The following is a 15774-nucleotide window of genomic DNA, read 5'->3' on the forward strand; positions in this document are numbered from 1 at the left end:
AGACAAAAATCTCATTAAAAAATCTAGTTTCATAACCTGCATCTCCATTTTCCCTTTTGACTTCCTTGTACAAGTTTGTTTCTCTGAGAATGTTACCCCTGATCTTATGCAAGGGAACATTCACCTGCACCTGCCCATTCCACTAGACACAAATATATGCCTAGACAAACACCCAAATTGCCTCCAAAACCACTAACCATGTATGCACTTTAACTCTCATGCCAGATAAAATGTACTGCCAGAACTATCTATCTTGCTTGGTAACTGAATACTGCAAATACTAATGCAAAGAGATTTTGGAAAGATGTTCACTGTACTGGAGTGAATATCCTTGACTTTGTTCATAGATAAATAAAGCTGATTACAGAATAGATAGCAACATCTGCAAGATAATTAAATGTATGTCTTTCTAAATTCATAAATGTCTGTTTACATCTCAGCCTAAAATATGAATTAGCTATATTAGTATAGCTCACAAGAAAGTTAGTGAGATTTATTTTTATTTAAGCAAGGGTTGACCAATGAGCAATTAATGTATCTAAAAAGTCTACAAAATACTTCATGAGTTATGCTTAACAGATGTACTGTGCTTCTGAGATGGACTTTTCTTATGCAACTCTCAACCATAATATTCTTTATAATTTTCCTGAGTTTGTTTATCTTTTAACCCTACATCTTGTATACAAAACTAAAAAGGCAAAAAACTCCTTTTTGAATACAGTGCTTTGAATAGTTCAAACTCCTGGAATCTCACTAATTTGTATTATAAGATGGGACAAAATTCCTTTTGCAGTAACTACAGCTGTATTGTATTAAGCATAGATTTACAACACTACACACTTTTCCAGTATAAATCAGTTTGAAAAAGTCTTATCTCAAAGGAGCATAACTGTTCAATTTTTGGCCTTCTAGCTTTCGTCTGCTTAGTAATTTTCTAGATCATTCTATAAACTGTTATTTTTAACAGAATGTGTATTTTGGGAATAAAAATCGTAGTGTAAAAGACCACAAAATAATCTAATTTCTGGTTTTAGAAAGACTTCCTACTTATACCTAATCCCAATTAAGAACTATCAGGATTTTTACAAAAAACTTACTACCACAGCCGAGAATATTCCATTTGATTTTGATAGGATCAGATGTATGCTTATTGAATTTGTTTGCTTTTCAAATTTAATTAAGGTCCTAAAGACTCTTCATGAAATTATTGAAGGTGAAAGTGAGAAGTTATTCCTATACATTGGTTATGCTTGCTATGATGTACAGAGGGGTTTAGAGAGAGATTATTTGTTTTGGATTTTATTAGCTTCCTGGTTATTTTTCAGTCTTTATATATACATGTTCATTTGATCTTGAAAATTTATCCTTTTTAATTTGTCACTTTGTAGTTTGTAGCATTGTTTGTGTTCTCTGCCTTAAAAAGTAATTTGGGGTGAAAAATCTTTTCCCTAATTAAAGCAACACCCACAACACTCACCTGACTTGGGTAGGACTAGGACGATTGACCCTGCTGATTTTTTTGTCACAGTGATGCCAATGCCTCTTTTCATTTTACACTCCAGCTTTACAGCCCTGTGTTCTTAGCCGACAGACATATGTATTGTTCCTATGTCCTTGAAAACTGAGAGTCAGTCTATGAAATCAGAAGGTTTATCACTTCAGCTGAAGTCTGAAAGAAGTCACAGCGCAGTCTGCAGAGAAATGGGGCTGCATGCAGGGCAGCATTGGGCACCATTTCACTCCCACTACACTGGGCAGAGTCATCACACGGCTACAGTGTCCTACAACAGAGGACAGCGTAGGCACAGCAGCATCTTGAGTATGAAGGGACCATTCCCTTCCTGTATGGAGCAGACAGGCAAGAGGAAGTATTTTCTGAGATGTTGCCTTTTTACAGTGCTGCTTCAGATGAAGCAGAAAACCATACAGTAGGCAAGCCAGGATGCATCTCCCTGTAAACAACCCATAGTGAATAACCATTTCCCTACACGCTTTTGATCACATATTTCTGTGGACAGGAACTCACTCTTACCAGATATCTGCAAACAGCCCAGCACAAGACTCTAATCTTGGTTGGGGTCTGCAAGTAAAAACATACTGCCAGAAATAACTGATTATTAATCTTTCCTAGGATGATTTTAAATGACTATCAGAATATACAGTTTGGACTAACACAGCAAAAATTCTTTCTTTTTAATCTTTTGGTTGTTCTTTGTTTTCATATGCTTAAATAATTCAAAACATAAGTGCCTACTCTTATTTCTTACTGCAAATGACATCTGTTCTTCATGAATCCGCAGAGTCTCATGCATGATATTTGCTATGCCTGGATACATTCCTTTGAAACATGCACTAACTAAAGATGAGCTCTTATTCTGAAACTTGGCAAAAGTTTTGATCAGTAACAGAGTTACAATGAAAAGGCTGCATTGCGCAAGATTTAAACTCACAGTCGGCAAAATTTTCAGACTGAGGTTTTTGACTGGAAAAGTTTATCTGAACAGGGCATGAGGGATATGAAGATACTGTACTGACACATCAGAATTAATTCATCCAAGAATAAGGTAAAGCTGCTTTCATTCCACATTTCCACAGCATTCTTTATGCATTAGTTCTGTTTCAGTTTGCCAAACCAAAGACACAAAAAGAAAACAAAATGCGTACTCACAAAACACGGCTCTTTCCCCCTCCCCAGAACACATGTTTTCATCTAGTAACTTAGAAGTCATACAAAACACAACTCTTTCCCCCTCCCCAAAACACATGTGTTTTCATCTAGTAACTTAGAAGTCATACATTGCTTATTCAGAACATAGTGAGACTGTAATCATAAGCAGAGCTGCGAAAGAGCCTGCCACCAAGGCAGAAACAAGTTTCTTGCTCTCATGTCATATAATCCAGGGTGGTCTGCTGCTATCAACTTAAAGACTTGGGTCTGCAACTCAAAGCCAACTCTGTATGCAGTGACAGCCAGTCTGCCATAAAAACCCTAGAGCTTTTCACCATTGCCTTCCACGGCTGCATTTCCCTCTTGCCAGTGCTGTAGGGGGCTGTGCAACTGACCCAAGGAGACTCTATCAGGAGGGTGGCCACCATCTAGCAGAGATGCTGACATTGTCGATGCTGAGAGGGGCCAAGGGATTTGGGCAAAAACACCTCCCATGCACAGCTGGAAGGATCTTTTTCCATCATTGCATTATCAGGTTGCAGGAAATGTTTCAAAAGTGCCCAACTTTTGGGACAGCACAAGAACTCATTTAAGGTTTTCTGAACGATTCCTGGGATTGTTCCCCCCTAGGAAACGATTTGTTCCTGAGAAGACCTTGACCATCTTGCACTGAAACACAAACAAGGATCTGATTTAGTAAAAAGAGTTTTAGATTATTTCTGTGGGAGGTGTCAATTTGTGAAGGCAAGTACTTCATCAGGAGCCTAAAATACTCAAAAAGGCTGCTTCTAAGCTCTGCAAAGAGAAAAAGGTGAAGCTGAGAGAATGAAGCTCTTATTTCCTTCTCAGTTTTTTACTCTAAGACAAAAACTGGAGCTCAGTGCTCTAAAGAGTTGCTTGACTGAACACTAACCTGGTCCTCCCTTCATTACTCCTCCCAGCATTGTTAAACACAAGAATTTTTGCATCTGTTTGATACTTACACAAAAAAAGCTGCTTTTTATGCAGACATAGTTTTTTTTCAGTGAAAAAACCTTAATAGACTATTTGAAGGTAACTTCATAAATACATATTTCACCAGAAAATACTAGGATAAATGTATTGATTATAAAACCATATTTCTTTTCTTTCTTACACATCTCTGATGGCTTTATCTAGATGTCTTGTGGGCAGATATCTAGATCTTTCTACTGGCAAGTGCTTCTATGCTGCTACTCTGTCAACATGCAGGTTTCTCACACTGACTCTTTTCTGTGGGGAACATGAGAAAATTTCATCAACAACCCAAGAATACACTTGACATCATTTCTCTTCTTCATGTTTTATCAATAAACCTAACCAGGCCTCTCTGATTCCGCCCTTTTCCTCTTCACATTTCCGTTGTAGACTTCAGTGCAGAGCTGCTGCGATTAGACTTAAGAAAAAAAAAAAAAAGCAGCTACTTTTTCCTCATTTAACCATTTTTTTGTGTTCATATCAGTGAAGGAGGCATATGATGTAAGAAGTATTTAGTCATATTTTCAGGAAGTTAATTACAGAGCCCTACAGAGCATAAGCATTGCAGTAGCCCAGTCAGAACTAGTGAGATGAATTGATGTTCCTTAACCACACCTCCTTAACACCGGAGGTTAATTCTGCTTCACTGTATTGTTACCACATCTGTATATGAGATATGAAAACTAAATTAATCATGTATCTTTATAGATAACAGTTTCAAGGAGAGTCTGATAAGCAATAAATACTGAAAGTCAATGTCTTAGGAAAAACATGGTACACGCGTCATAAGAATATAGTATTAGCAGACAGTTCTGATAACAGCTTTACAACACATAAGATGCCATATTATGCCTTACACAATCTCTGGTGAAAATGTGGAAAAAAAGGTTAATGGTCAGAGAGAGAAGGGTATCAAGGTTGGTGAGGTCTCCACCTCGGAAGTGATTTTGTCTCCTGATCTCAAGTGCACTAATCCTTTCATTAAACTACACTACACTAAGGAAAGTGATAACAGATACAAACCCATGCAAGAGCAAATGTTAATTGAAAGAAAAATTGTGCAAATAAACGCTCTTCTTTATCTAACATCATGTCAGAACAGACAAAACAATTTTCATGAATGAGACAATTTAGGGTATTTTAAATTAAACAGGCAGGGAACTGTGTTTTGCAAGACTCTTTGTTCTTTCGTCTTTACATCTGGGTCTGCAGTTACGTCAGAGATAGGACCAAGAGAGTAGACAGAAAATAGCACACTCCCATCAACCAAAGTGCTGTCCAGCCAGAGTGATGGAGAGACAAGTGGCAGGTTCTTAATTATCAGTACCTGCATAAAGGGTTTCTGTGCTGTCTTTCTGGATTTGCATTTGTTATAATGAAAAGGAATTAACGTATAGAATATGTTTACTTTTTATAAACAAAACCGAATATTGTGTTTCTGAATAACATCCTGACCACACTAAAGTACCTAGAAAGCATTAGAGGTTCATGCCCATGCAATTTCTATTGAAGGAATCATGTCCCATATGGGTAAGATGCGGTAAAACAGCAGGATTAAACACATTTAGAGTTTTTTCTCAGCCGCCAGCCAGGGTCAAATCCTACAGTTCAGGCGCAAACTCAGGATGCTGCAGTTTGAATTTAATGCCTTGAAGATACTTGGGGTGACCCAAATTACAGGTCATAAGTCAACAACAACTTTCTAAATGGATCCTAACATAAATGGTAAGAAAGCTACGTTTCACAGAAATAAGAACTACTAACTTGATTCTTATGTGGTTTTGAAGACCATATTTAAAGCCTGTTTTAAAAGAATCTAGTATTTTCATTACACTTTAAAATGATTTGTAGTCTTCATGTGCGGATTCAGTTAAAACTCAGTAAACAAGTAAAAGACAGAGTTTTCAAAAATCTGTTTTGTTAAAAAAAAATAGCGAGGAAGGAGAGCAGAATGCACTGATGTGGGAAGATAACTTTTCAGAGGAATTCCTGTTATATTTCAAATCCTACTGCCTTTTTTGCATATGAAGTTTAACGTAACAGTAGTAACATTTCGTACTTATGTATTGTATGAGGTAATGGAGTTACTGTCTCCAGTCATTTGCAAGATTGTCTTTTTAATTTCTAAGGTAATATTAGTGTTGTCATTTTAAAAAACAAGGTAAGTCATGAATTTTTAGAAGATAATACCCAAGCACATTGCTGTTCCCTGCAGGAGCAGCTATTTCCAGATGACATGCATCCAAAGTGCCTTTGTTAGAGTACAGTATGAATTAGTAAATCTATAATACTACTGCAGGAGAGTTTTCACTGACCATTGCTCTTTTCCCATGCAAGCATTTTTTTTCTTGCCATCTGTAATATACATAAAGAGCCGATATTTAATTCTGTGGTTTCAGTATAAATTAACTGAATTAGAAAGTTGAACTCAACCAAAATATTAACAACATAAATAACATTAGCTCTTAATAAGACAGCATGAGAAAAGACTGCATTTTCTCTTGACATTTATTTGGGGTTTTTTTTTTAGTCTAAAAATAAAAAAAGGCAACAGTATGATTACATACATGTATAGTATAAACATGCCAAACAATTATACAAATTCTCCTCTAATATTGCTGTGAACGTCATCTTTAGTCAAAATGGATTTTCCATTACAGCAGTGCTGAGAATTTATTAATGAGCAGTACAGTGCAGCATTCCTTAAAAACAAGCACTTCCTTATCAGGTTTGTTTGGAAACATATTTGATTTGTTACTCATATTTTTGCAATAATTTTCTATGGCATTTTGCCAAGTAGGTCAGTTTGATTATACGGCTTATCACAGACTCTTTTTCTTGATTGTATGTGCTTAACTTACATGGCTAGTGTTTCATGTTTAATTTTTAATCTAAAATTAAGGGCTATCTGTTGAGTGACATAGCACTTTTGCAATGATTTCAGAAATACACACACACTGTACTCTCCATGGCTTTGCAGATGACAGCACTTCACTTAAAAGCCAACATTTTTGTCTTCTCTTTGTGACAGTAAGTTTATAGAAAGATGTCAGAATTTGTCTCTTCTCTCTCAGACCTTCCCAGAAGAAACAGACTTCCCTGTCTTGTGTTCATGGGAGGGCTATGCATGGCTGCAGCTCCTAGTACTGGACAGAGCATCTCTTTCTTCCACAAACTGGCAATATATGGAATTTTACTTTGCAGGTCCGTGCCTTTTTTTTTTTTTTTTTTTTTTTTTTTTGAGAAGAAAAGACAGAACTGCACCTTACAAAAAATCCTCACTTCTTCACAGAAACATTTATACTAATTCTAGTTAACTAGATCTCACCAGGATTCTCTCTTCTTCTTCTTACTTCCTCTATAGTCTCCTTCATCTACAAACTCTTTCATATAACTTACAGTTTTCCTTACCACACTGTTCTGAATTGGTTCATACTGGCACCAGTTTTCATGAACCACCCATTACTATCTCATCTAGGCACACTGATTTGTTTTTGGAGTCCCACAGGCCAAAAATGCCTAAGAGTTATTAACTGCCATTTCCAGAGAAAATGAAAAGCATAATTTTGTTTGCAGCCACCTGCCAACTTAGAATTGTCAAAATTGCAACCAGCTTTTGATTTTAAAAGCCCATATTTTAATGATAGCCTATTGCAACCTCTGTTTTCCTTTACAATTATTTAAATGCCAATTTTCCGCCATTCATTCTCTACTTGGCACTCTTCCCACTACTTGGCACAGAGAACTCTAGCCTCATCATATAACTTCATTCCATGGGGGTACTCCCAGCTTTATGCTTAATAGATTTATCTCCATTTTGTTTGCTTTAAGTTGTTGCAAAAAGGAAGCGCTGTAAAAAGAGACAATATCCTAGAACAATTTTGCAATTCACTCAAGATCTGATTGTTACTGAAATAGTAGCACAAATACTTCTGGACCAGAATTCACTGGTATTAACAGCAAATCTGAAAATAAAAGCAGTGCTTCAAGAAACAGCTGAGCTGCAATGGAAGAGTTGCTCTAACAGTTAGTTATCCTTTAGTTATCCAAGTCTCCAACTTTTATAATAACAGGAAACAATCTAGCCTCATTCTCTCATCTAAATCAGTCTGGTGGTGTGATGAAGTAACCAGTCTTACTCATTTCAAACTCCCTAGTTAGATGATATCTAGTGGTTAACTGCTAGTTCTTGAAGGTTTGATATTTTCATTACTATTTATCCAGGATGCCTCACATACAACTACTTTAATTTCTTTGCTGGTACTTCAAAGTTCTGTAAAGGGTGTAACTTCATCTTGCCTTCAGTGGCAAGGATGAGGAAGATCTTTATTTAGAACATCTCATTTACATGACACTGGCACACAGAACCAACTCTTTATTGATACCACTAAGCATCTGACATCTTGAATGTGTGTGGCTTTTTTGATGCTGGAAAATAGTTATTGGTTGCCCCTGTTATTGCAGTCATAAAGTTGTTCCAAATTTCCAGCAGTTGATATGATCTTCCTTTTGTATAGCTGGTAGGAACATACATGAGAATAAACTCTAACCACATTGAAAAATATACAGAGAGCAGCAGATAAATGTACATTTGTTTATTGTGAGATGTCTGGGTTTGTTAAAATCATCAAGTATATGATCAAACGCAGAATATATACAAGTAAATTTAAAAAACCTCTTGGAGACCATGAAATATGTCTGCAAAACATATTGGACAAAATAATCTAATAATCAATGACCTTGGTATTAAAGGACATTCCACAAGAGAAAAATGAGAGAAGTCAAATCAAAGAAAAATGTGAAATACTGGCCATGGCAAAGTTTGACAATGGCCACTATTAGTTACAGCAGAACTGCTGAACAGTGACAGCAGTTAAAAAGGTAGTTTGTGTGACTGTTCTGCAGTGTCTAAGCTTTACCAGAGAGACACAACTCATCTTTAGCACCACCGCTATAATTGTTTCCTACTCTCAGGCTTTCAACACAAGAAATTAATTCCAGTATAAGTGTCTTCTGGTCTGACTGTTAATTGAATCTCATTTATTTCAGACATGAAGCCTAAAGCACAGATTCACACTTTTTAATCACTGGATTTGATTCTTTGCATGGAAATATTTGTTGTCAGATAAGCCACATTGCTTTCCCTCTTTTTTTTAAAAGGCCACTGAGTTTTATTCCTTTGATTATCTTCCCTGCATTAAAATGATTATTCTTCCCAAAATTAGTTCTGGTAGAGAAGCTGTGTTAAAATCACAACATCTTTTTCCTGACAAGAGCTTAAGCTGGCCACATGCTCTGAAATTGTGTTTATATACCTTTTCAGAGAGGAACCTTCTTTTTCCTTATTACTACAAAGTCCAAGGGAGTTTGAAACTGTGATTCCCCCCAATAACGTCTTTATAAAAGGTTGTGTAGAATTAATATTATACTTATTGCCCTGAAAGTTGCAATTTGAGCATGCAGTAACAGGAAAAATTATTTCCATTAGCTCCTCTTACAGATGTATTTGTTCTACATAGCTTCAGACAACTCAGTGAAAGAGGTGACAAATAAGAAGGTGAGTTGATTAGAAAACTGAAACATTTTGTGTGAGTGTATGCACATCTCTTTGGAATTTCAAAGTCTTTTATCCAGATCTGTTCAAAAACTTTCACTGATTCTGAGTAAGTCTTTCTGCTCTTCTTCATAAAGCTCTAATAATGCAAGATTTGTAACTTCCTTTAAAATATTTTTCCAGTTCTTTCACAATAGTATGCGAGTTGTACAGCAACTCACATAGCAATACATAAGGCTTTAAGTTTTCACTGGAATTTAATTAGGACCAATGCCCAGGGAACCTGGTCATTTACATTACTATTGTAGCCTCTGCAAGTTTACAGACTGTAACTGTACAAGGGTCTAACCCTAAACCTAATTTTGTTTCTCCACAATAATGCTAAAATGCATCTTGCAAGCCCTTCTTTCAGTCATCTGGGATGGAGTCACCAATACCTAAAAAAAAATATAATAAATACATCCTGTGGGGACAGGTGAGGGGAACTGTTAGTTTTTTGAAGGTCTCACTAGAGGTGGGCCATAAGTTTCTTCCTGGCTCTGAACTTTATTGAACAGCCTATGAGAGTCTCAGCTCATAAATCAGCAGCAACAATATTGAAATACCACTGCTGCTTCCCGGTGTCTGGGTGCAGAGCCCTTCAGACACTTTCCACCCACTCAGCCTACTGGTAACTTGCATTTGGCCCTCAAAATAGTAGTGGTTGCCTTTTTGAACAGATATTTCTATGTCTGGCAGGGGAGTGAAACGGGTTCTTTTTTTGTCTTGTTTTTCATCAAGATGAGAGAGGAACAAAGTGTGATTCTGGAGCTGTCGTTCAGCCTTAAAATGTGTCTCAAATAGTAAAAAACATGGAAGCAGCAGCTTCCCATTTATCATTCATTACCCAAGATGAATCCTTGCTGGCTGCCTCAGAGCCCCATGATATACAGAGATTCCTATGAAAATGGAAACCTCTGATGACATAGAGAAGTTTTCTGGCACTTGTGCATAGCTGTGATAGGCACCTGGGCCTTCACTGGAGTGCCTTGAAAATGCTTTTAGTATGACTGCTGGCAAAGCCCCTTTGAAATGTCACTGTTTCACTAACTCTGGGACCTTTTGAGTGCTACTTGCAACATGTCTAACTCAAAGTACCACAGAACAGAAAACTTTCAGACATCTGGAAGGCTGCAGTCCTCCTGCTCACACTTTCCACTGGGCTAACCTAGCCCCGGGGAATCTGCCTTGAGGACTGACTTTCAAAGAAAATAAATTTAAGGCTTTTCTCACTCCTTTATGACACCTGAAACCTTTCTTATTTTCCTGTGGTCTGCTTGTGGAGTTTTAACAGGAAGGCAGGTATGTCTGCTTTAGAAAATGTTAACATCAGCACTGTGACATAGAAGTATTCTCTGAGTCAGGTATCATGCCAGACAAAATCCACACAAAGGAACTAACCCACAGGGATGTCATCAGTCTATGACACAACTGAGCTACAACCACCATAAACTGTGATACAGTTTTTCCAGATCAGTATTTTCTGCAGACACATCTCACACAAAATCTTGTTTGTTCAAAAGAACAGGTTTCTGTTAAAAGACCATTTTAGCTTGCCCTTTTAATAAGCCAAAGTTGCCTTATAAGATCAAAGACACAGACAGGATTGGCAAGAGACAATTTATAGCAGTTGCAGACAAAATGAGGCTTATTAGGTTCCACTAACCCATCAACAGTATGGCTTGATTATCTAATCACAGTTTTCACAGAGTGTTTGGAAAAAATAAAAGTTTCCTGGGGTAGACCATCAGAAACGGTTCCACACAAAATTCAGGGCAAGGGACATGAAGTTCAGTCTAAAAATTAACTGCTACAAGGAGGATCTATGCATGCATGACTCCTGTTAGCTGTCCTCATATTTCAGCAAACTCTGCAATAAAGTATAGTTGTGAGACTATTTTTCATGTTGAGAGATTAAATATTCAACAAAGAATTATCTTTGAAATGCAGAATTTCTGAAGAACATTTCTTAAAAGAACAATTCAATGTGGTTGTTATTCAAGTGCCACATACTTTGATGAATGTGGCCACATCTCTGAAACATCATGACTTGAGAAACTCTTTGAAATCTTTGTTAACTCAATTGCATTGTATACAGCTCAACATGCTTATATTACTTACAAATGAACACTTCTGTGGCATATAGAAAAAAAAAAGGCAATATTTCCTTGTTTTTCAATATATAGTTCAGAAGACTTCAAATTAGAAAACTAGCACTATGAAGCTATTCTACTTTCCCTTATTTAAAATTAAGAAAAAAAATCTACTGTAAATAATGAGTATTTTATGTGCAATCAAAGCTATCCTTACAATTCTCTCAAAAATGTAACTACTTTAAATAAAACTGCAGATTTTGCTAATTGCGTTTTTCAGAGCCAAACCCCCTAAACAGGCCCTACACTTGTAAGATAGCATTCATGATACAATTAATGATGTCAGAAAACTAGCCTTATTTTTGCTAATTGTTTTAGTTTAGGGAAAGCTGTAGCTACAAGATAAGAAAATACCACATACCTGAAAAAGAACAAAAGAACCTTACTGATATATATTTCCTTTCTTTTCTTTCTGGAAGCAGTGATGGCTGATAGTAGTCTTTTTCAGAATTTTTGCAGGGACCTCCAGTGTCTAAAAGTTTTTTTGGGTTGGTTTGGTTTGGTTTGGTTTTGCTATGACTTCTAGATTATGTTGCTTTCATATTTTTCCTACCTGTCAGAGTGTCTTTAATTTGAAATGTTTTTCGTAGCTTATCATTTGACTGAACTTGAGGAGTGTCTGTTCCTAATTTCCTCTGCAATATCTCCCCTTTGATTGCAGTTATGAACGGAGAACATGGGGTAAACCTGCTCCACCTTAAGTAAAAATAATCTGCTTATTTAAGTAACAAACCCCACTGGATATCCAGATGCATGTTCTACCCTTACATTTCTCCTGAGAGAAGCAGTGCTAGAAGTTCACTTGCTATCCATTCTCTAGGTTATAAAGAGTCATCATAAAGTCAGGCCCATGCTTCAGACAAGTCCAAAGTAGAAACCAAATTTAAGACTTACTTGGTACATTGACCCTATCCTACTTACCTTACATAGGATAAGCAGTACCTTGCTCATCATAACAACAGTAATCATGTGAGCTACTCATGTCTAAATTTGGCCTCTAAATTTGGCCAAATTCATGGGACTAAATTCAGATATATTTAGACCTCTTGGAGGCCACTGAAGATGACTTCTGGCCTTAGGTGTTTCTAAAGCCTTATTCTCCATGTCCTAAGGTAAGCACTTTACCTACCTAAGCAGGTAGTAGCAAGACTTGTTCAGAGTCGCTGTGTCCCGGGACCAATCATTTCTTTCAGCTGACACCAAAGACAGTCCAAACTGTGTCTCTCCAGCACAGGAATCTGAAGTTACAGGAGATGAAACTCTACCCTTCTGTACCAGAGGTGCAGAACACAGCCTGGCATTCACATACAAACAGAGAAGCGAATTGACAGGAAAAAAAACACAGTACACATTTGAGGAGAAAATACTGCCTAGGAAATAATGCGTACGTGGTGGCTAGATCAGATACCTGTACCATTTACGAATTCAGTGTTCTTCCTCCACTGGAGGATGTTCAAGGGGCTGAAGTACAACCTTTCTGGAGCCCATTAAAATCATGCTGACACACTAACGCTGTGAACCGACAACACAATGCTAATGCGTCTTGCTGAAATGGCTGAATTAGCCATGTCATAGGGAGAGATGATATGTCATATGTGTGTTATGTGATGTCACGATATCATAAAACCGGTATTATGCCAGTTCACAAAGTTGGAGATGTGGTAGAATACACCTTTAGTATTACCCCAGCATGTTAGGGAAATGTTGAGCTAGAAATGACACAAAGACCACAGGTAGTTAAGAAACTGGTTTTGGACGTGAACACTTACACAGACTTGTGCCTGCATCTAATCCAGCCCTGACAAAATATTTAACATATTCTCTGGATGCTTCTGTCCTGACAGCCTAGTAAGTTCAAGCCAGAAATACAAAAGATGTAGCTGAGCACAGACATATTGCTGAAGCACAAAAATCAGCATCAGTCAACAAATCAGCATCAGACCTAGTAATAGCCTGTAACCAGAGCTGCTAAGAAAAGAAGTATTCCCCTCTGGCAATTTAAAGGAGAATTCCAAGGGCAGAAGGTGGTCACAGGGGAAAGCAATAAACCAGGGAAGCATCTAGCCCAGCTGGGAAGCTACGTGCTAAGGTTAATGGTGTTGGAGCACAGAAAGCAGCACTTAAGTGCTAATTCCTATACTTTGTTATCCCCCATATACAAGCACAGCTTTTCTTACTATTAAGGCACATTATTCTCTCGAGCAAACATGCATACTGTCACTGACCCTTGAGATAACATAAAATTCTCTTAATTGCACAAATGGGAGTCAGGCAAAGAAACTCACAGGTGATGCAGTTTTCTCATAACACAAGCCCCACACTCCTGTCACTCTAACTAATTGTATTTTTAATGTAGTATCTGTCATAACATTAGATAAGGAAATATCCATACTGCATTGCTGAGGTGTGAGTAGAGGAGAGGAAAGTGTGGACAAGTTTACCTTGAACTAACCTGTTCACTTATTAGCCACCATGTGTCATGCTTTGAGACCATCTGGAAAAGTCCTGGGCAGATAATGGCCATGCTTGCTATCATAGAAAGAATCTTAGAATGGCAAGGGTTGGAAAGGGCCTTAAAATCATCCAGTTCCAACTCCCATGGGCAGCAACACCTCACATTAGATCATCTTGCCCAAGACTGCCTTTGAACACTGACAGGAAGCATTCACCACTTCTTTAGGCAACCAGTTGTGGTGCCTCACCACAGTCACAGTAAAGAACTTTTTCCGTATATCTAAACTGACTATAACCTTACTACTACCAGCAATCAAACCAATCAGTTTTTTAAAAAGGCTCAAATGTGTCTTTATGATTGCAGTCGTACCTCTTCCAACTTAGACTCTGTACTCTGCTAAGAAAATAAATAATGCTATAGTTTCCATTTGGCTTTGTATGGAAACGTCTGGCAAAGTGCTGTTATTTTGCAGAACCTAGCCCCCTTATCCATTGCTGTGTCCTACTGTTTTTTTAATTCTGTTTGCATTTCTAATAATTCTGATGTCAGTTTGACAGATATGATAGCTCTGTCATTAACCAAAAATGCAACATAACTTGTCCAAAACCAGTAGATTTCACTATTATCACTTGCAGAGCTGGCAGTTTGGTTTGGTACACATATCTCTCTTTCATTCTCTGGCTGAAGTCAGACACTGAATACTTAATTAACCAAAATGACTGTGGGAGTGCACATTTTCATGATGTATATAAGGTATAAAATGTTACAAGTCAGTTTCCATCCTCTAATAGCTGGCACGTATTCTGCGCAACTCTGTACTTTTAGAAACAAAGAAAACCATAGGTTTTAAGGGAGTGACAGAATGGTACCGATTGCTGAAGATGGATAAGACATTTCTACTTGCTGAAATTATGAAGGGCGAAAGCACCCAAGACCAAGTTCTGACACAAGGAGAGGGCTTCATTCTATTAATTGTTTTTCTAAAGCTGTCGGTGGGTCAGTGACCTGGTTCTCTGTATTATGTGCAGGATGAGGAATTGCATCAAAGGCTGCCTCTTCAGAACTCACCTTGTCTTCAGCACTGAGAAGAAATGGATTTGGGGTATGATGTTGAACATTCATAATATGAGTCCAAGGAACTACAGAATAATGTTGCTTTTCATGGCACTGACTTCCAGTGTCACATAACAGGTATAAGCATGGGCAACCTGTCACCTCAGACTCTGTTAGGCTAAGAGAGAGAATGAGCATCTCTGTTACAGCCCTGCTCAGACCCCAGGGCAAGGAGAGCCCTGCGTTCTCTACTAGCCCTCTGCAGGGTTCAAGGAGGCTGCATGCCAGAAGTCTTCTCTCTCTCAAGCAAACAATGAAAACAGGCGGTCCATTGCCTGATGTGTCCAGCCAACAGGATAGCCAGGTGTGCGACTGATAGCCCCATTTGGAAGGGTAACTTGATATCTCACAGGATATCCAGCCAGAGGAGCCACGCAGGACTAGCTGTCTTTCCAAGTGTATGTAGCCCAAAGCTATTAGCGAATGCTCAAGCTGAAACTAGTTCTTCCTGTGTGTAATGTAAATCAACAAGGGAAGTTCTAAAACGATCTGTAACACACAATTCATGCTTTCGCAGTCTTTTATCTTTCTAGTTCCCTAAGGTGATGGAGTAACTGCAGATAATTATTTCAGAGATTATTATCTAATTCATACTGTGAATCTACATGACAGATACTCATTTAGCCAACAAGCACAGATATTTTTAATTCCTATTCAGTCTCACTTCAGCCTTTCAAAATAAAATAGCTCACTACTGATTCCACTGATTCTTTGTGCTACTGGCAAAGTACCAAGAAAATTTATGTGGATAAAATGCTAGCGCTTAGCAAAATTGTGAATATGCTTCAACAAATTT

The sequence above is a fragment of the Lathamus discolor genome, chromosome 4 (assembly GCF_037157495.1).
Source record: "Lathamus discolor isolate bLatDis1 chromosome 4, bLatDis1.hap1, whole genome shotgun sequence".
Lineage (NCBI taxonomy): Eukaryota > Metazoa > Chordata > Aves > Psittaciformes > Psittacidae > Lathamus > Lathamus discolor.